This window comes from Tenebrio molitor, chromosome 2 (genome assembly GCF_963966145.1).
Source record: "Tenebrio molitor chromosome 2, icTenMoli1.1, whole genome shotgun sequence".
NCBI lineage: Eukaryota > Metazoa > Arthropoda > Insecta > Coleoptera > Tenebrionidae > Tenebrio > Tenebrio molitor.
The window spans coordinates 22,490,124-22,508,517 of record NC_091047.1 but is presented as its reverse complement, the minus strand read 5'-3'; the positions used below and the strand labels follow the sequence as shown (position 1 = coordinate 22,508,517).

General features: G+C 36.6%; 1 protein-coding gene across 4 annotated transcripts in view; it reads left to right on the top strand.

The window, feature by feature from the left end:
* Positions 1–18,394, top strand: part of LOC138124951 (protein prickle-like) — a 201,150-nt gene that overhangs the window by 93,355 nt on the left and 89,401 nt on the right. The window contains exon 1 of one of the 4 annotated variants that reach the window (XM_069040149.1): positions 16,474–16,675. The exons of 1 other annotated variant lie outside the window; for it this stretch is intronic. The gene's annotated coding sequence lies outside the window, so the exon portion shown is untranslated. Of the gene's footprint in view, positions 1–16,473; positions 16,783–18,394 lie in introns of those variants that run through there. 2 more of the 4 variants (XM_069040150.1, XM_069040148.1) reach the window with 2 other exon arrangements.

The window sequence follows — 18,394 nt, the reverse complement described above, 5'->3', positions numbered from 1 at the left end:
CTCTTAAAGTCAAATTCAATCGAAATGTACTGAAAATAATGTTTTTATGGCACCAAGAAATAATTACTAAACTTATATTGGGTCCTCCCATAAACAATGTAGATGTTGAAAAAGAAACTCAGGTGAAGAATACAAAAAAAATTAAATCGTATATCCATTATGTATCTTTTTTTATTTTGTACAAAAAAAAAATATCATTTTTCGATGTCGCAGCTGTCAAATTCCTTTCACTGGAACGATATATTTCTTCAATTCCTGCCGGATATCGTTATATTTTCATATGGAAGATAAACCACTCTTTTAAATCTCTTCACCCCATCACAGTAGAATTCTTTGGTAATTCGTCCGTGCTGACAATTTAATCATTTTTCGACGAAGTCCCTACTTTGCTCAAGGTGACGACATATTCTGGCAATTGACCTCCCGCACCTAATACTCGTATTATTGAAAAGGATTTATCCTTCAAGTCTTATTCCAGTCCAATTGGACTCAGAAAGGGTTTATTTTCCAATCTAAATGGATGAAATTGATAGAGGGAAGTTTTTGTTGAACCCTACTTGGGTACCTTTCTGTTCTAGAGTCCAATTTTTACCCTTTTGAGGTGACGTCACGATTTCCTTCCTCGCTTTCTCTTTATTGAAACGACAGAAACAGAAAAAAACAAAAAAAAGGCACGTTTATTTATTGATGGTCACTTTGAGGTTATTTTATGCTCCTGTCAATTTGACAATTTTTAATTTCTTCCACTTATTATACAGGGTGTTTTCGAAGTTGAGGCGTTCCTTGTAACACGAGGTACTATACATTATTCTTAAGAATTTTAGCCTAAATCTTCTTAGTAAAATGTTTGTATCAACGGAGATAATTGATTGTATATTTTTATTGTTTTCTAAAATTTTGAGTCCGGTCCTGTCTATTTCTCGGCTGTACTAGATTAATAACTGACGCGGCCCAGGATGGTGTTTTTCTGGAAATCGTTCTGCGTACTTTCTGGACGCCGCAGCTGCATTCTGATAACGTGATAACATTGCCCATACATTAGCAACATATCTGTGAGCTCATTATTTTCGTAATGATAAAGCCATTCCGACTAATTAGAGGACAACTCTGACAGTATTTTTGATTAACGTCCATGCTCATTTGATTTTTTTTGTCGGCTGATTTCTAACAAATCAGCGCAAATTTGAGCAGGTCCGGTTTCAAAAATTTCAAAAAAATAAACTTATTGTATCTTCATTTGCGTATACATTTTACTAAGGTGATTTTGGCTAAAACTCTTTAGAACAACGCATACTATCACATGTTAAAAGGAACACCTCAACTTTGAAAACACCTGTATTGATTACAAACATAACCTTTCGAAGCAATTGTCAACAAATTTGACACATTTATAGTTATTTATGATCAATTCAAATTTGTTTCTGATCCTAGCTCAAACATACGTAAAGTTACTAGATAATGACGTCTTCGCAAAAGGGTAAAAATTGAATTATACTTGAGATGACAATCCACAGATGGAATAGAATTGAGTTTCTCTTCAAGTTCAGAATCTGCAGAAGATCATCGTCGACTACAAGTCGTCCAAATTTAGCCTAAAATTTTATGATATAATTAGCGTTGAAACGTTGTTGTAACTAAAGTTGTTACTCATGGTTCAGTCTCGGTAAATCCAGCACAGTTTCTTTCTTACAGCGATGACCGTGCTGCCTTAACAAAATTCTTAAAATTGTTCTTTTAAAAATAAACATATCTCACTGAAACTTTCTATGTCGAAGAACATTGCCTCGTGTACTTGCGATTTCTTGGTAATTGCAATTTAAATTACGAACAAGAAATACATGAAAAGACTTATTGAGCATCGCAATAAAACAGATTAGAAAAGAGAACAAGAATGTACATATGTTGTGGTAAGACTGATCGTGTAGATTGTTTTGGGGTCAATTGCACTTCATAATGTCGGGCCAAGAATAACAACATTTATAAAAGATGTTGCTAGTACTATTACAGTGTAATCAATTAGGCACAGGTTTCTCTTTTGTTAAGGAAACGGTATCACATTTTAGCAGTGTAGTTACTACATTTTACGAAGACTTCTAAATGCTATGTTAAGAAAATCCTAGTTGTCTTTTATTTGAAGAAAAGAAGACCACTGTAAAAGTGTAAAATATCTAGAAATAAGTTAATAAAATATGGGTGTCAGGAAAACTGTTTTTCACTGAGAAGAAGATCAAATTCAGGATCAGAAATCTCCTGAAAAATTGTTGAACAAGGAGCTCCGTTTAAGCTAGAAAAAAATTCGTTGATAACTCAATGACCTTCCTAAGAGAATTTTCTGTCAGTGTATTGACAAATCTTCTGTACCAGATGAAGAAGAAACAGCCCTAAAACCAATGAAGATTGTTTTTAAATTCATAGTGAAACAAGCCATTGACATTGAAAGTGTTGAAACCTTTTATTTCTGAAGACATTGTCAACAGAAAAGATTCTTTCAAGAACGAGTTGTTTTTTTTTCGTTCGGACATAGATTCTGCACATTATACCACGTTTCTGGTCAAGAGCTACTGTAAAAAACGAAAGATTTAAAAACTTCTGGTTTTGGACCATTCAACATGAACTGTCGTGAAGTGACGAATAGAGGAATTTATGTGTTTCCACAGTTTATCAAGATCAACAATGATTTTTGTTAGAGAACGGTTCCTATATGAATGAGTAACCGTTATCAACATTTGATTTACCCACCGTCTCGCAAATACAGTCCAACAGCAATGTTAGTTGCAAATTCAAAGTTAGGTGATATGAATCTTAATCTGTTTTTCGCAATTGTTCTTCATCAGAAATTTTTTGAAACATGCCGTAAAACAACAAAACACTGCATTAGGTCATTGAAAAATCCAATAGATTAAGCAAAACTTCTTTTCAAGATATTTCGAAGAGTCAAGAATTTACTGTGAACAACAGCTCTATCATTCTGAATGATACGGGGAAAATTAAATAAAAAATTAGTTAGTGTTTAATTTTATTCTGGATTTATTCTGGCTATTTTACTAACCATACTTTGTATTTACATGAACAGCTTTAAGATCTTCACAATGATAATTCACAAATTTTCAAAATTACACAAATTTGATACGTTTTGGGTTGATTTAAACTAACTTGCTTACCGTGGTGAATGTTTTATGAAAGGTACTAAAGAACTGGCGTTTCTCGTGCTTCATTACGTCTTATCTCCAACAAGGTCTATTCTATAAGTTATTTTTATTGTGTAATATCCCTCGTGACCAACTGTCAAACGCATCTAATCAGACTCAACATTTGATATTTACGGCATTTGCGTCCATTCCGTCAATTCTCGTACAACACACATTTTTGTTGTCGTTTTTGGATTTCTTTCTGTCACACTCATAAACCACTCCCTTTCAGCTTTCAAGGTGGTCTTGATGTCTATTCCACTTACGCCGCATTATTTTTCCGCGTTTTATCTGTTATTTGCCACCATCATTGCGTTTTTTACTTCGCAAAGCAATTTGAATTTTTATAAAGTCTCCGATGTGCTAAGAGATACCCGGAGTTTTGCACAATTACGAAATTCCTGCTAAAAAGAAGGCGGCCACCTCAAAGCCGAAACGCACAAAAAATCGAATATCACGGCAAATAATATGGAGGCAAGGTCATTAAAGTATAGTTGGCGTCAGATTTGCGACATTTTTTCGATTTGACCGGACTAAAACTTGCTAATTAGCAACCGATCCGCGACTAATAAGTACCCGGAGCGGTTTCTGTCCCGCCAATTTCGTTAATTCCTTAATAATGGGCGACTTGTCAGTTGTCTTGTGCAATTTGGAATTATTACCGACGTAATGACTATATCATGAGGTGGTCGACAATGGTGTCCATTACAAAATTTTGTCGTTGCGCCGCCCCAGAAAGCTTTTCTTCACGTCAGTCCGAACAAAGCCGCCGCCGGGTGGATATTGCATAGCTACAAATCGTTTTAATTCCATCTCAATACGGATCGGCATCGTCTGAAGTCTTTGTGTCTCCTCCAGGAGCAAGTCATTTCTGTATATTAGAGCCCGCAGAGGAATTTTCACAGCTGGACGATTCCGCTACCACGGACTTAATGTATCGGCCTTGTATTCCTCTCGTTTTGGCCCAGAAAAAAAACAAAGTTGGTGCGTTTTAATTGGGTTGTAAACGCGTTCCTCTCGATGGAGCTTCCCATCTCAAGTCTAATAATTCCATCTCGGCTGCGGAACGACAGAGCTGATGAGTTTTGAGAAGTGGCCGAAGGACTGTCTGTGTAATTTACACAATTACACGTTTCAGATATTGTTTAACTGTGCTGTTGCGTGATTTCATGATTGAATTCCCGAAAAGACCGGAGGTAAAATGCCGAGCTAATTGGTTCTACACCACAAGTCGGGATAAAGGATTGGAAACGGTGTCGGGCGAGCAAAAATCCTGCACTTGTGGTGTGCAAAAGGAATTTATCGATACGTTATGGACAATGTTTTCTGGTGTACAATAAGGCGATAACTGTAAATAACTCTCCGGTGCTTAATAAAAAGGGAAAGAATGCGGCGGTTTGAATAAGGCACTCGCGTTTTCAATGACCTCAATTGGGTATAAATGCACTTTCAATACCCCGGGTATTTGCTGTGTAATTAATTTATTATTTAAATTAGTCGTACGGCAAATAAATACGATTTGCTTTCAGCGACTCGGTGATTTATTAGCGCGATTAGTCGCATTTGCATTTATGATAGATCAGGCTCAAGTCGTCTTTGTACAGGTGTCCCGTCGCTTATCACCATCGACTTAAACGGCACGACCAAAAATCAGAATTTAAAATCTTTGTCTTCACTTTGTAGACCAATAAATTTATTATTGTTGTGAAGAGAAAATATGAACGGAGTGATTTAATTTGATCCGCAAGAATTCGTTAATTTGGCTTAGAGGTAGTGATGGCAACCGTAAACGGTTGCAATTGCTGAATTATTGTAAAACTATGCTTGAAACAAAATTAAACAAAGAGAACTTGTCGTGGCGTAGTCTCTTCTCCATGTCAAGAGGCAATTTTTTGTAATCATTGTAATTTACGGTAATTTTTGCTAAATTCTAAGTTTCTTGAGTTTTTCTGTTTACAGAAACAATTAGTGATGTGCTGCAGGAAATAATTTAATAGAGATTCTTACGAAGCAGGTAAAAACTACCATTTAAAGACCAAATGTTATGATAGTGGTTGCGTTTTCATGTTGTGCATTCGTCGCACCATTGTACTCGACAGACGTAATTTTTCTTTCGAAACGCTATAATTTCATGTAATTATATTTTGACATACACTCGGGCTCTGTTGCGACAGAGTGTAAAACAAAGCGAATTTATGAAGTCAAGTGAATTAGAGTTGGAAAGAATTTCAAGGCAATAAATTCTTACATTCAATTTTTTTGTTTAGTTTTTATCTTGTAGATTTTCTGGCTAAAATGCAAATAAATTGTGTTCTTTTTTAATTTCTAGGTTAACCTGAATAAAATTTTGAGAATTTTGAAAAATCGTAATCAATAGTTTTAGTTGATTTTTCTTTGTTTAACATTATGCCCCACGTTGTGGAGCCACTTTTAACAGTGTTTGTGTTGTAAATGGTTTATTTACATAAAGGTAAACAAAGTTAATAAAGGTTAGCAGTGAGACTCTTGAGGGAGCTCGAATGATCATATGAATAATGATTGATTTGTCCATGCGTGCATCCCTTTTATAGCCTGGCTGGGGATGATGCGGCACGCTCCGACGGCGCGCAGCTGATGATGATGGTAGGGGCCCAGCGATTAGATTCTCGCTGGCGACGGTAACGCACCGAAAGGGTTAGTACGGGGCGCTCTGGTACTACATCCGTGATTTATGCTACATTTGGAAAATTTTGATTCCTTACTCTACACATACATAATTATGATAAAAATATGCTCTTTTATGGTTCAATTTTCCGGATAACCTAGAGTCATCTTGTCTGTTCTATATAATAAATTGCTTGATATGTAATTTCCCTTTGACTCCTTTCTAGGAGACTATCATTCTGAAATATGTAATAAACACAATTCTTGAACTTTTTAAAATTCTTCGAAACTCTAAAACTTTAGAAAACCTTTGCAATATCGACGGAAAAAACAAAAAAAAAAACAGTTGCGAAAACAGCAAAAATGTTTGGGAAAACTCAAAACTAGTACATACACATATTTCAAAGTTTATGAATATCATTTTCTGGTTTAAAAATTTGCAAATAAAGCATAAATGCTCCTAAGAAGAACATTAATGTCAACCAGTGTTTATTTCTTTTTTTTTAATTCCGGATTTCTACGGCTGCCGCACCTTCACCGTTTCCAGTGTCCCTTCCTTTATGTTAGCAGTCATTGCTTTTTCTCAACTCCTTAATTTCTGCATAGAAATCTTCTCTCCGGCTTAATATCAGTCTTCCTCTTTTCATTCTCTTGCGCGGAATCCTTGTTAAAACGTTCCGCGGCCATTTTGTATGGTTCATTTTATTTACACGACCAAACCAACCTATAGTTGGCGCGGCGAACCAGTGAAGTTGTCACGAGGTGTTCACGTGATAGTTCGTAAGCGACCTCATGGAAACCTGATTTACACTGCCTCGCCAAATTTGAGTTTTGTGCGGAAAATTTAAATCTTACTACTGCAAGAATGGATAGAAATTTCGGCTGCGTGCATTGAGCTGCACCATACTTCTTAATGGGCGGCCATCAACCAATAGGAAACCATCCCCCGCAAATCACGTGAAGATCACGCCAGTTTATAATTGAGTCGCCGCGCCGACTATAGTTGTCTTTTTTCTATGTCTTTTAATGAATTTGTGTCAAGTTTTACCATCGTTCTCATACCATCATTTCTTACTTTATCTAATCTTCTTCCTTATCTGAACTCTCAGACTGCTAAACCTTACACTGCTACCATTCTAAACCATCGTTAGTATGTTTTCTAATTTTATGTTTATGGGTGCATTTATCTTTTACTTTTATACTTTTATTTCTCACTTTCTTTATTTTCTTTATCATTCCAAAATATTTGTAGTTGTCAACTCCTTTCATATCATCCTCTTCCAGTTTATGTCGTCTAATTTTTATTATTTATGTATATCTCATTCGTAAGGTGAAGAAAGAAAAATTGTCTCTGTCTTCAGGTAAAAATCAAAGTTTATAAATAGAGTTTTTATTTGTTTTGAAATTTTGTGCAGATTAGGAAATAGACTGTTCACTTGTACAGGGTGATTCAAGTTTTACCGCCCGAGCGCGAACACCCACTTCTAATAGATTTAAAATTCTCAAAATTACTAGAAAAGTTGTCAACAGATCTCTACCCAACAATGAGGTATTTATTTATGACACTGCAGTTGTAAATCTTGGTCATTTTTCGCTCTTAATGTTAAAATTGCAATAATTCAAAAACTAACAATTTTCTTTTGATGCCAATTTCATAAATGTGTTCTTTGAATTAATTGTGGATTATGAGCGTGTACGGAAAAAAAAAATTTTGTATCAAAATCGATTTTTTAAATATTATGGCTCTGAATGAAGTGATACGGGAAAATTGATTACACACATTTGAAGCCTTATATGAAGGGAATGTAGCCCCAACGATTCATAATTTTTACTAACTTTTTAATAGGGTTTATCGTGCGGGCGGTAAAACTTGAATCACCCTGTACTGATTCATTTGCAGCCTGACTACTTGATCATTCTGACATCTGAAAATGCTAAACGACACTTTTCCAATAATTTTCTGAATTACATACTGTAAATAAGGAATTTTGTAAGTTTGTGTAAAAAGTATAAGCTGAGTTGAAAGAAGATTTAACTAAACCTTGTATCCCGTGCCAAACCCTTGAATGTGGTTATTATTTCTTGGGGTTTTCTTCAACAGTAAGCCTTGGCAGACAAACGCCGGACCAGCAGCATAATCTCCCCAAAAACATCTTCAAACATAGTTCCATTCCGGTGATACCCGTCAAAGTGAAGAACCTGCAAAGTCCTCAAGCATGTGCGGTGCGGGAGCTTTGGTGACTTTGGAATATTGTTATTTTATTGGATTGTAATTTTAAGGAATGCAACTCAAAGTGGACGCATGTTGCATTGTGTGTGAATATTCATCTGGTGGTTGAATATTTGCTGTCAAACAGAAGGAAGCGCCAAACAAGACTCGGTAAACAGTTCTTGGAGTAGCTTTTTCGAACTGTTAAGGACTTGCAGATACCAGTCGCACAGCGTGGAATCACTTTTATCTTCCAAACAAATATATTCACTTCACTTCAATTATTTTAGCAAAAGACATATTTGATCATTGAAGTGTCCGTTTTAGTTCTGCAAGTGAAAAAAGTACAATAAATATTTGTAGATATTTGTATGACAGAAACAAAGTGTTTTGTTGGTTATTCGAGGTGAAGTGAAGAATTAGTAAAACCAGTGTTTAACTGACAACTCCAAATTCTTAATGCAGATACTGATAATGTTCAAACTGGGTGGCTGGTCTGGTCACTTGGAGAAAAAATCTGAGAAATTTTATCCAATTAAAATTTTTATCACCTTCTTTACCCACAAAAACTGAAAATTTATAAATATCATTTTAAATTAATGTTATAGCCCCCAGTAAATCGTAATAATTGGCCGTAAAAGATCAAGTTAATGGTCTTTCTCATCTTTAACCATCGTATAAAGCCCCATGCGGCTGCATCCCACAAAGCCCGAATCGAAAAATTAATAATTTAATTGACAGAAGACGTAATTAGTTAAATACATTAATTAACCAGCGGTCATCGCAGTAATAATAAAGCCCATATAGCCCTTCTGGGACCATTATAACATCATAATACAGTAATTTCTCAACTCCAAATTGATTTACGCCCGACCAACACAAATATTTCCGACGTAATCGTTGTCATTTATTATAATCTGCTGAAAGCGAATCATGTAAACGTTACTAATTTACCAGAAACTTGAATTCTTGCACAAATTACTCGCATCCTGTACTCACTTAATCAATATTCTTTTGAGATGTCACATCGTGGGAAATGATTTTTAAGCGTGATGGATCGAAGATCCCAATCCGAAAGAATCAGTTCGGAGTGATTTTTTTTTCATTTTGGCCACGTTTTCTATTAAATGCGACGATGACAGTGTTAATAGCGATTCTCGGATTTCTTCTCACCTCGTCGACTTTCAAAATGTTCTTTCATCTTTATGATTTTGTTGAGTTCGTCGAGCACCTGGCAGGTTCACTGTACCAATTTTTCCAAGAAAATATTTATTAAATCTGCCGCTGATATCAATGCAATCGACTTCTTTACTGCTGTACGCTAATTGTTAGGAAAGATTTGCCGCCAATAGAACATAAATCCTAATCACAGCAAGTGATTTATTATGCGTATCGGCAAATAAAATGTAACTTTTTAATAAAATTTAATTAAAACCGGGCTCGTCTTAATTTTTTATCCGATGTGAACGAACCTGCACCAATGCTAGAGCGCTAATAAATCATCATTATTACATTAAAATAATGATAGGCCAGCTTCTGAAAATTGAAAGATTCCCATTTTTAAAATTAATTAGCATTTTGGACACTCACAAAAACAATTTCAAGCCGTAATTTATTGCGAGTAATTAGAAGTGTCAAATAAGGCGGCTGCGAGGTTCATCCGTGCTGTGCGCCGTTTTGGACAAAAAGTTGCGGTCATTTCTGCGGAATCGAAGATTTATGGGGTGTACTCAATATATTAGCTCGTTGTGAGCACACAAGACATAAAATGACATTCACGCTCGATAATTGGCGATTTACGACGAGTTTTATGCATATGCGTCCTACACTGGAGTTAGTGTGTGAGCAAGTGTCCTCATCAGAATAAATAAATATCCCGTTCACAGTTTTATGAATAATGTTAATGGCCAAGTCACGGCTAAAAGTGTGAACAAATTTTATCTCGTCCTCATCTTCAAAGAGCCTCGTCGTGCACCATTAAAAAAATTCTTCCGTCTTACGTCACCCGACGTTGAACAATGATTAACAAGCTCTTAATTGGGCGAATCTGCTTAGGTGGAGGTTATGTGAAACAATTAAAAGAACCGTCGGCGTGCGTAGGTGCCTCAAATAATAACACAATAATGTTTATATCAAAATGATGTAAATTCGTTTGAATTTATTGCCAATTTTAATTAAGACTCTATAAAACAAATAGGCATGTGAGCACCATAAATAATCAAGAAACCGACTTTCCTTAACATTTCTTTTTTGATGTTAATTATATTGTCATGCCAGTAGGTTATATAGGAGGAATGTTGTGAGGTCTTCATCTCACGGCTTCATGGGAAAGTGACTCCACTGCAGTGAAGTATTGCATTATTTGTTTCGGTACATTGACAAAGGCATCTTCGGGAATACTTAAACAGCAAAAAGTCAATCGCCGCAATCATTACACTTATTATCCGACGGACATTTATGCCGTTTCCTTTTGTGTTTGATCTACCACCGTGTTCTATTTAATCGAATCGATTCGACGTGCTCTATTATCTATGTTTATCGCCGACCATTTGGACTAATGAGGCCGAAACGCGGAAGATCGCCGAGGGCGCCACGCAGGGATCCACATTCGGACCGATACTGTCCGGGGAAAACTGATACATCTGTTCCGTTTTCAGTTAATTAAGAGGTAACAGCAATCCTTGAGGGAACAGGAATTAATAGACGTTCGACAGCCGTCCCGGGGGCTTTCCTCTCAAAATTCCCATAATTTACTTAAACTATTATGTTATGCTCAATAAAACTATCAGATAATTAGTTGGTGAAATTTACAGTGTTTTCTCTAGGCATAGGCCATGCGAAAGCCGCACATGAGCCTTATTTATCGTCGAACAATTAAAAAGGCTACTCCTTTGTTTGAAATACATGCCCAACCATATATTTTGTTGTCGTCGATAATTTACAACGGATAAATCAGAAGGTTTTGTATTTTTGTCTCGGACGGAATCGTAATTGGTTGCCACGATATTATTTATTGGTTTGCGTGATTTAAATAATTAATTTCACGTATCTAATGCAGTATTTATTATTGGCGAGATAACGGAAAGCGATAGTGCCTCAATCTGGAAAAATACAGAGTCATGTACGACGTTTGCTTGGCCAATTAAGACGATTCAATTTGAGAAATTGGAATCATCACACGTGAAGAATTTAAATTGAAAATCCTAGTTCCAACAGTAGAAACTACTTTCCGTCTAATTGATAAGTTAATTATCTGCATAAATATGTTTTAAGCGACGTTAAGAGTAGCTGCGCACCCGTGTTGCTAAAATATTAACCGATTCGTGTTGTGCTCGTTGGTAATGTTAATGATTCTGTACGGAATTTATGTAAATAGCGAAGTTATTGCTCGAGTTGGATCTTTGAAAAATTCTTCGATGTGGAGTAAATTTCGCTCTGGTTCATTCTTCCCATTTATGTCTATCAAATCCAATTAAATCCACTAATTGGGCACATAAATAAATTGAGTGTTGAAATCTCGTCCCGTTCGCTAACATCTAACAACGTAGCAACTGTTGAGCAGTATTGTCACTTATCTAAATAATATATCTGGTAATAACACGTGTTACATGTGTTGGTCGATTCCAGATGATCTAGATCTGGATAAGGAAGTGATATTCGTTTCGTTTTTCTAGAATGGCTGGATGAAAAGTCCACTTTTTGACCACTCGAGGCAACCGCACTTCCTTGCAAGCTTGCACTGTCGTTATCTAGGATATTGCTACAATTATCCTTTAAAATTTAACGATCCGGTTGATTGCCGCACTTGATCCGTTGCTGTAACGAGTGAGATTGCGAGACCGCCAAAGATCGTAGCGGTTGTCACGATGTGTTTTAATTTAGATCTAATCTAGCAATTGTTGTGTGATTTTTATGTGAGAAGTTGTTACGCAGGCCAGGATTTGTTGCGTTCTCTCAGAGAAACCTCTATCACCGAGCAATCAAGAACATCGGTGTTGCATGTGTTTGGTGAAAGACACCGAATGGATGTTCCGAGCTGTGGTGTATCTTATCGTGGATAGTTGAGCACTTGTCGCTATTCTCACTTGTATAGTGCGGTCTGATAGTGGTTTATATTCAACGGGAATTTATTGTAGGTGATGAAGCGTAAACTGTAAATCGCTAAAACGGAAATCGCCGACGTCTTCGTCGCTGAATGGAAGGTTTACGCGTCCCGTGTTGGACTACCTACACTAGTGGACAATCTGGTACGAGATGTACCATTTTGAACCAGTTATGGTAAATTCAGATTTTTGAAGGTTTCAATTCAAGAGTCGGTTTTCAGTGAGAGGAGACGGTGAAATTTACGAGAGACTTCAAGTGTGGTCGTTACTGGTCGAGCAACTGACTCATATTTACAGTGTAGGAGTATTTAAAGAAATCGAGTTTTATTTATGTCTTACTCGATCGTTGTACTTCGGATTCATTTTTATTTTTACTTTATTCAACAGAGAATGTACGATGTACTCGATCACGTTTGATTTTGTTTTCTGTCATCTAAACTGAACTCAAATGATTTCACTCGAAGAGCTAAATCTCTCAGACTAACGTAGTTATTTAGTCAAAATATTGTTGTTGTCAGAACAACTTTCTTACTTTCTTTTGTAAACTGTTGCTGTTGCCATTTAATAAGAATATAAATTGTCATATCAACAACAGCTATTTTCTCTATTCGACTGTTATTAATAAATAAATAAACGTGTAGAATTAATGAGCAAAATATTCAGCAGCATTGAAGAATGAAAACAAATATTAATTTTAATGATTCCTATGTATATTACCACGTTAGTTCAACGGACATTTTTTTTTGATGGTCAAGTAGAATAACAATAAATTAGTGGGTTTATAAAAGTAGAACTGTATAAATCCGAAAAGAAGATTTTTCAGAAAAAGCATCGTTTTATTTACAGGTCAAGTTTTTTTTATTGGGAAATCCATTAAATCAAAACAGAAACAATTTAAATTAATCTCTTAAAATAAAAGTTTACGACTTTGGCGCCTGAAAAAGCTATTAGCACTGTCGAGAATAAAAGTATCTCCATTACACCCAGGACATGTGTGTTTATATGAAGATCAAGTATTTTAACATGAAATTAAATGTTGTCTAGTTGTAAAAAAAATAATAAATTGTTGAACATTTAGGCACCAAGCAATTCGAGTCAGTACATTTTTAGAATATTTCAAGTAAAAATAGAAGTTTTAGCGTTTATAAAAAATCAACCAACATGATTATCGCCGTCAACCACTGTTTTTGAAGAGAATTTACGTTAATTTTAACGTGAACGTAACGTAACATAACGTAAACGAATTTCAAAGATTTTTAATGCCAAGTATGTAGTTTGAAATAATATTTTCATTTGAAATAATAAAGGAAGAAATTATTTTAGATTAAAAAAAAATCGTAGTATTAAATATCTATGATAGAAATGTTGAATTTTCTCATGGGCTCTGAGTCACATTTGCGCAAAGAACGAATACGTTAGTTTCGTCTCGGTGACGTCTCTAAACTCTGAAATTTAACGCGTCGCTAAAGTAGTCGATGTTTTCATTTACAGATTTTTCACTGGTTTATCGCTCCTCCTTCGCGCAGATATTTCCAAGGTCACAGCCCATGAAAAAATCCAACACTTATACTAGTACGATGTTATAAATTTCACATTTAGCTGGTTGTGTCCGTGTGAAATTTTAAAAAATCATTATTTGCTTTATATAATTGGCAACCCTGTTTTAACTTCATAATGATAAGTGATAATTTAAGAGCTGTTCAAAAATATTGGTCTGTCTGTACAATATTCTTGTACGCCATTTTCTATCCTTTCATGCGAAGAAAACTTTGAATCTTTCAAGTATTTTTTGAAAGAGGAATGGTCCATTCATTCAAAGCCTGATTTAGTAATTTTTTAAGCAGGTGCGTTGCCCTCTAAAAAAACACATCTGCGACTTGTACAACAATTTTTTCACTTAATTTAGTTAATAAAATAGAATATTGTACTCCTGTTTCAGTTTCATCTTGTTCAAAATAATCCGCCAGAATTATTCTTTATTCCAAGAAATACACCAGGGTCTTTCCATTAATTTGAATGTCCTTTTGCTTCTGAACGACAATGATAAATCTGTATTTCGTCCATAAATACTGTATTGTCCACAAAGTTCTAAGAATCCTTCTCAAATAACTGACTAGAGTGGGCACACAAAGGGTCGTTCCAAAACGCTTTTCATCTCGGACCTCCGTTCTTCCTCTTTTAATTTTTTATAATGTCAAAGGATATTGACCAATCAATGTATTCAACATATTTGCATAAAATTGCTTGGAGAACGATCTTTTCAATAATAAATACTTTATTAAAATTTTTGTAGGTCATGTTTGTGACTTTTGCTCTCGAGAAACCTTCTAGGCTAAGCTTTTTAAAATTTAGCACGTGAGTTGATAGATTGGACACCTTTTCAGACAGTAAAACCTTCAAAGAGGTTGCATAATTGATTCTTTGTATATTACGTTAAGTGGTAATTTTTCGATTTTAACAGTTTGTTTGTTTCAGGTATGTACCCAGTACCTTCCAACTGCTACCATAATCATCTCGCAGTCGGTAAGTTCCTCACCAAAACAGAGATAAACATTTCCATGGTTTTCCCACAGTGCCTAGTTTCTTGCTTTTTGCCTGAAAAAATTAAATAGGTTACATAGAAGCCGCCATAATTAACCTTAATTACAAAGCACTAGATGAAATTGCTCCGCAATCAACGAAAAAGAACGCCATTACTGTGATGAACCGGAATTGTAAGAATTCAAACAATTGTCGCAGTAGGTCTAATTTGCATAAACCGTTACTTTTTGTGACAAATTGTGCAAAACATTATGTGCAAGTAGGTCGCTTCACTTTTACACTAGGAGATTTTCTGGTGCTATCGTAATTTTGAAGCTAGAGAAGTGAAAAGTTTGCACACAACAGATAATAAAGTGCTCAAAAATTATAATACAATATGGTTTTAATTATCATTGTGGGCAGAAAAAAGTTTAGATTCTATTGTGTGCGGCTACAATTTCCGAAATTTTGTGTGTCTTAATTCAAAGTTGAGAGAAAGTTGATGTGTTAATCGTGAGTTAAAAAAAATAATGTCAAATGAAATCTCTAGTAGGACATTACATTGTTCAAAATAGATTTAAAAATTTACCTCTTACGGTACAGCAGTTGCAGTGGTAGGAATAATGACGTTTTACTGTTAGTTCACATTGGCCATTGCATAATTAAAAATGTGCATAATAAGGCAAAAACATTCTATTTGATGCGAGAATGATTGAATTTAGTTGACTAGATTGCTGCTCAATCATACGAGAGTCGTACAACAATCTGTAAATGACAAAAACAACATTATCTATTATTTCTTATGAGCGACCTGAAAATTGCAAAATCGAAAACTTCTTTCCAGTAAATAACTCGCAATTTACCGTTTCTATTAAGCTGAATCTTTTTCCAGAAAAAAGTCTGTAAATGTTACCTAGATGCTATTATCTCGCAATAGAATCTTTCCTGACTATCGACTGATAGAATCGTAATAATAATTATTATATTTCTGTTTCCTATTTGCCAGGAGTTGTTACTTCATATTCTTTGTTCGGATCTTATCGATCGAACACTTTCTTTGAGTAATTAACATCGAGATGATTTTCATCTTCACGCGGGGTTTGACAAATCTTCCTTGACGTCGAAGAGTCTTATCGTGAAGGAAGTGTAGTGGACTACGACTCAGTTCTTTGCTCCGAGAAATTTAAAATTTACAATATTTACGACAATCCGACTTCTACATTGTTCCGCATCTTGTTTACGAGAGCACATCCAACTGCGTAATAGCTTTGTTGATTTTGTACAAAGATAAGAGTGGAGATAATTCTGCGGGCTGTACATCACAGGATTCGTGCGTTTTGACGGTGATAATAGAGGGGGCTCTGTCGCCGCTCACACAAACAGAAATAATTCGGTTTCACGCCTTAATCCTCACATTTGAAGAATTCCAAAACGATTAATATTAATGAGAGACATTCACGGTCACATTTCGATAAAAACGCGCACGTCGTCATTATCATCACTAAAAACCAGTAATTACCTCGTCTATGATACTTAAGTTGCGCATGTTAATCTGATTAGGTACTTGAAATTATAGAGCGAGCGGCGCGCTTCGACGGCGGGATGGCGCCGTTTTTTCGAATTTTTCCGGTCGTGATGTCTTAATTGCCGAGTGGCGGAAGCTTCGTTTTTCGAAAAAGGACCATCAGAAGTGGGACTGTCCGAAACGGCATCCTCCGGGAGTCAAACCGGAGCGAGATCGGCCGGAGACTTCAACGCTAGAGCAAGGCGGCAACGAGTCCGGCCGACTCAGTCCGAGCCTCCGACTGTCAGCGTTCCGGTGCGCCAGTCTCGACCGGCATTTGTTAGTTGACTGATGCTGTTTTATTTGTCCGATGCCGGCTCGATCGTGATTTACCAATCGGGCGACCGCGACTCCACCTGTCCAAGGATATACGGTTTCAGTGTCATCCCTCATCGGAGTGTGCCGTGGTGTTGTCTTCGGATCACGACGTCGCCTACTACACCGACAGGTGCTTTAAAAACATGTGATGGTGCGGAATTTCGAGTATCAATGAACGGCCGATCGTAAATTTTCATTGAGGCGGAATCGAGTGGGCGTCTTATCGGAAGAGTTTAGGTATGCGAGGGTCACGTGAAAGAAAACTGCCAAAATGAACCAGTTTCGATTTGGCGACCGACTCGGCCCCGTCGACCGTTGTTGTTCATTTGTCTTTTGACAGCGAGCGGCCGGGTTAATTAAAGCTAAAGCTCTGGGCCGGCTCGGGAGAGCGATGCGTCGCAGATAAGACCGTACGCTCGGCGAATTTCTAATTTTAATTGTGTCATTACTCTTCATAATTCCCTTCAGATGTAGTGTTAACGACAATCGTTTTTTTTATTCACTCTGCGAGTCATTAGCGCCGAATCCGTGCATGCGAAATCAGCGACCACGCAGTACAGGCAATTAGGTTTTTATTTGGCAGACTCGAAGGAGCTATCAACGTGCCTCATATACCATCCGATTGGTCAACACCAATACGGCATCTGTCGCTTCTTTTCGCAATTCCATTAAAAAACGCGCGATTTACTCTTCCGGGCCTTTAAATTTACAACGCCATTAAGAAGTTTTGAAGGATGACGCCAATTAGTCTGAGCCCGGGACCAGATTCGGCTCATTTGCATCGGAATCGTCATAACATTGAAGAAGTCAAGGGCGCGACATCCTAGAACGAGCGTAAATGTATATTTTCAGTCGTGAGTCGAAACGAAAGTGGTTGAAACGTCGAAGAAGTCTATAAATCTGCGAGCAGGAAATGTTACGCTGATTAGAAATTAGCTACTTAGATTGTTATGGAGCTGAAAACGTTCTTCTACTCTCGATTTATAGTTATCGCGGCCCAGAATTATTTATATAGTTGCGAGCTCAGCGGTCCTCAAACTCGCACAATCCGCTATGAACTCCATCGAGTGTAAATCAGGGCGACGTAATGGACGAGTGAGCAGATTATGCGTCAAAGGACTTGCACGTCAAGCCATTAGAGCCCGGCCTAAATAGATGCGATAATTTGCAGTTAGCATTATGGAAAGTGGTGTCTTCGGTGTAGCGGTTTTTTTGAGGTTCCGGGAATCCCCGCAGGACCGTTTTACCGTTTTGTCGCATGTTTGGGTGATAAAACTGATGACAATGGAGTGTTAAAGTTTTAGCTTCTATCTATGCAACGTGATGGTTTATTGAGGTTTTGTCACGAGCAGGTGGTTAGAGTGACAAAGCACAAGACGTTCAGTCAACTGAAAAGCTTTAATGACATTTTATTGTGGTGGATTTTACGGATTAAGGACCATAAGGTTGCACGTTGCAGACGTGCAAGGGTGATCATCTAAAATTTCAAAAATACTCGCTACAGAGCCGCACAAGAGAAAGCGAAATGGTGTGTCCGTTACATCGACACGCACCTGTTCATGAGGTGAACAAAAAATGGAAACAGGTGCACAGACGTTTTAAAAATAATTTTTATATTCCAAGAAATGTTGGAATTTTTAGAGTTTGGGATTTTAGATTCCTGGGGAATCCAGTGATAAAGATAAACACCCACCGTTCACGTTGTTTTGAGATAATAGGAGGCCATGAATTTTTTTTTAACACTGATTTCCGTCACTAAAGTGCCTGACATGCGGACCTATCAAAATGAACATAACCTGTTGCAGAATTTACCGTGATTCTCCTATTGTAAAACTGACAACAATGCACT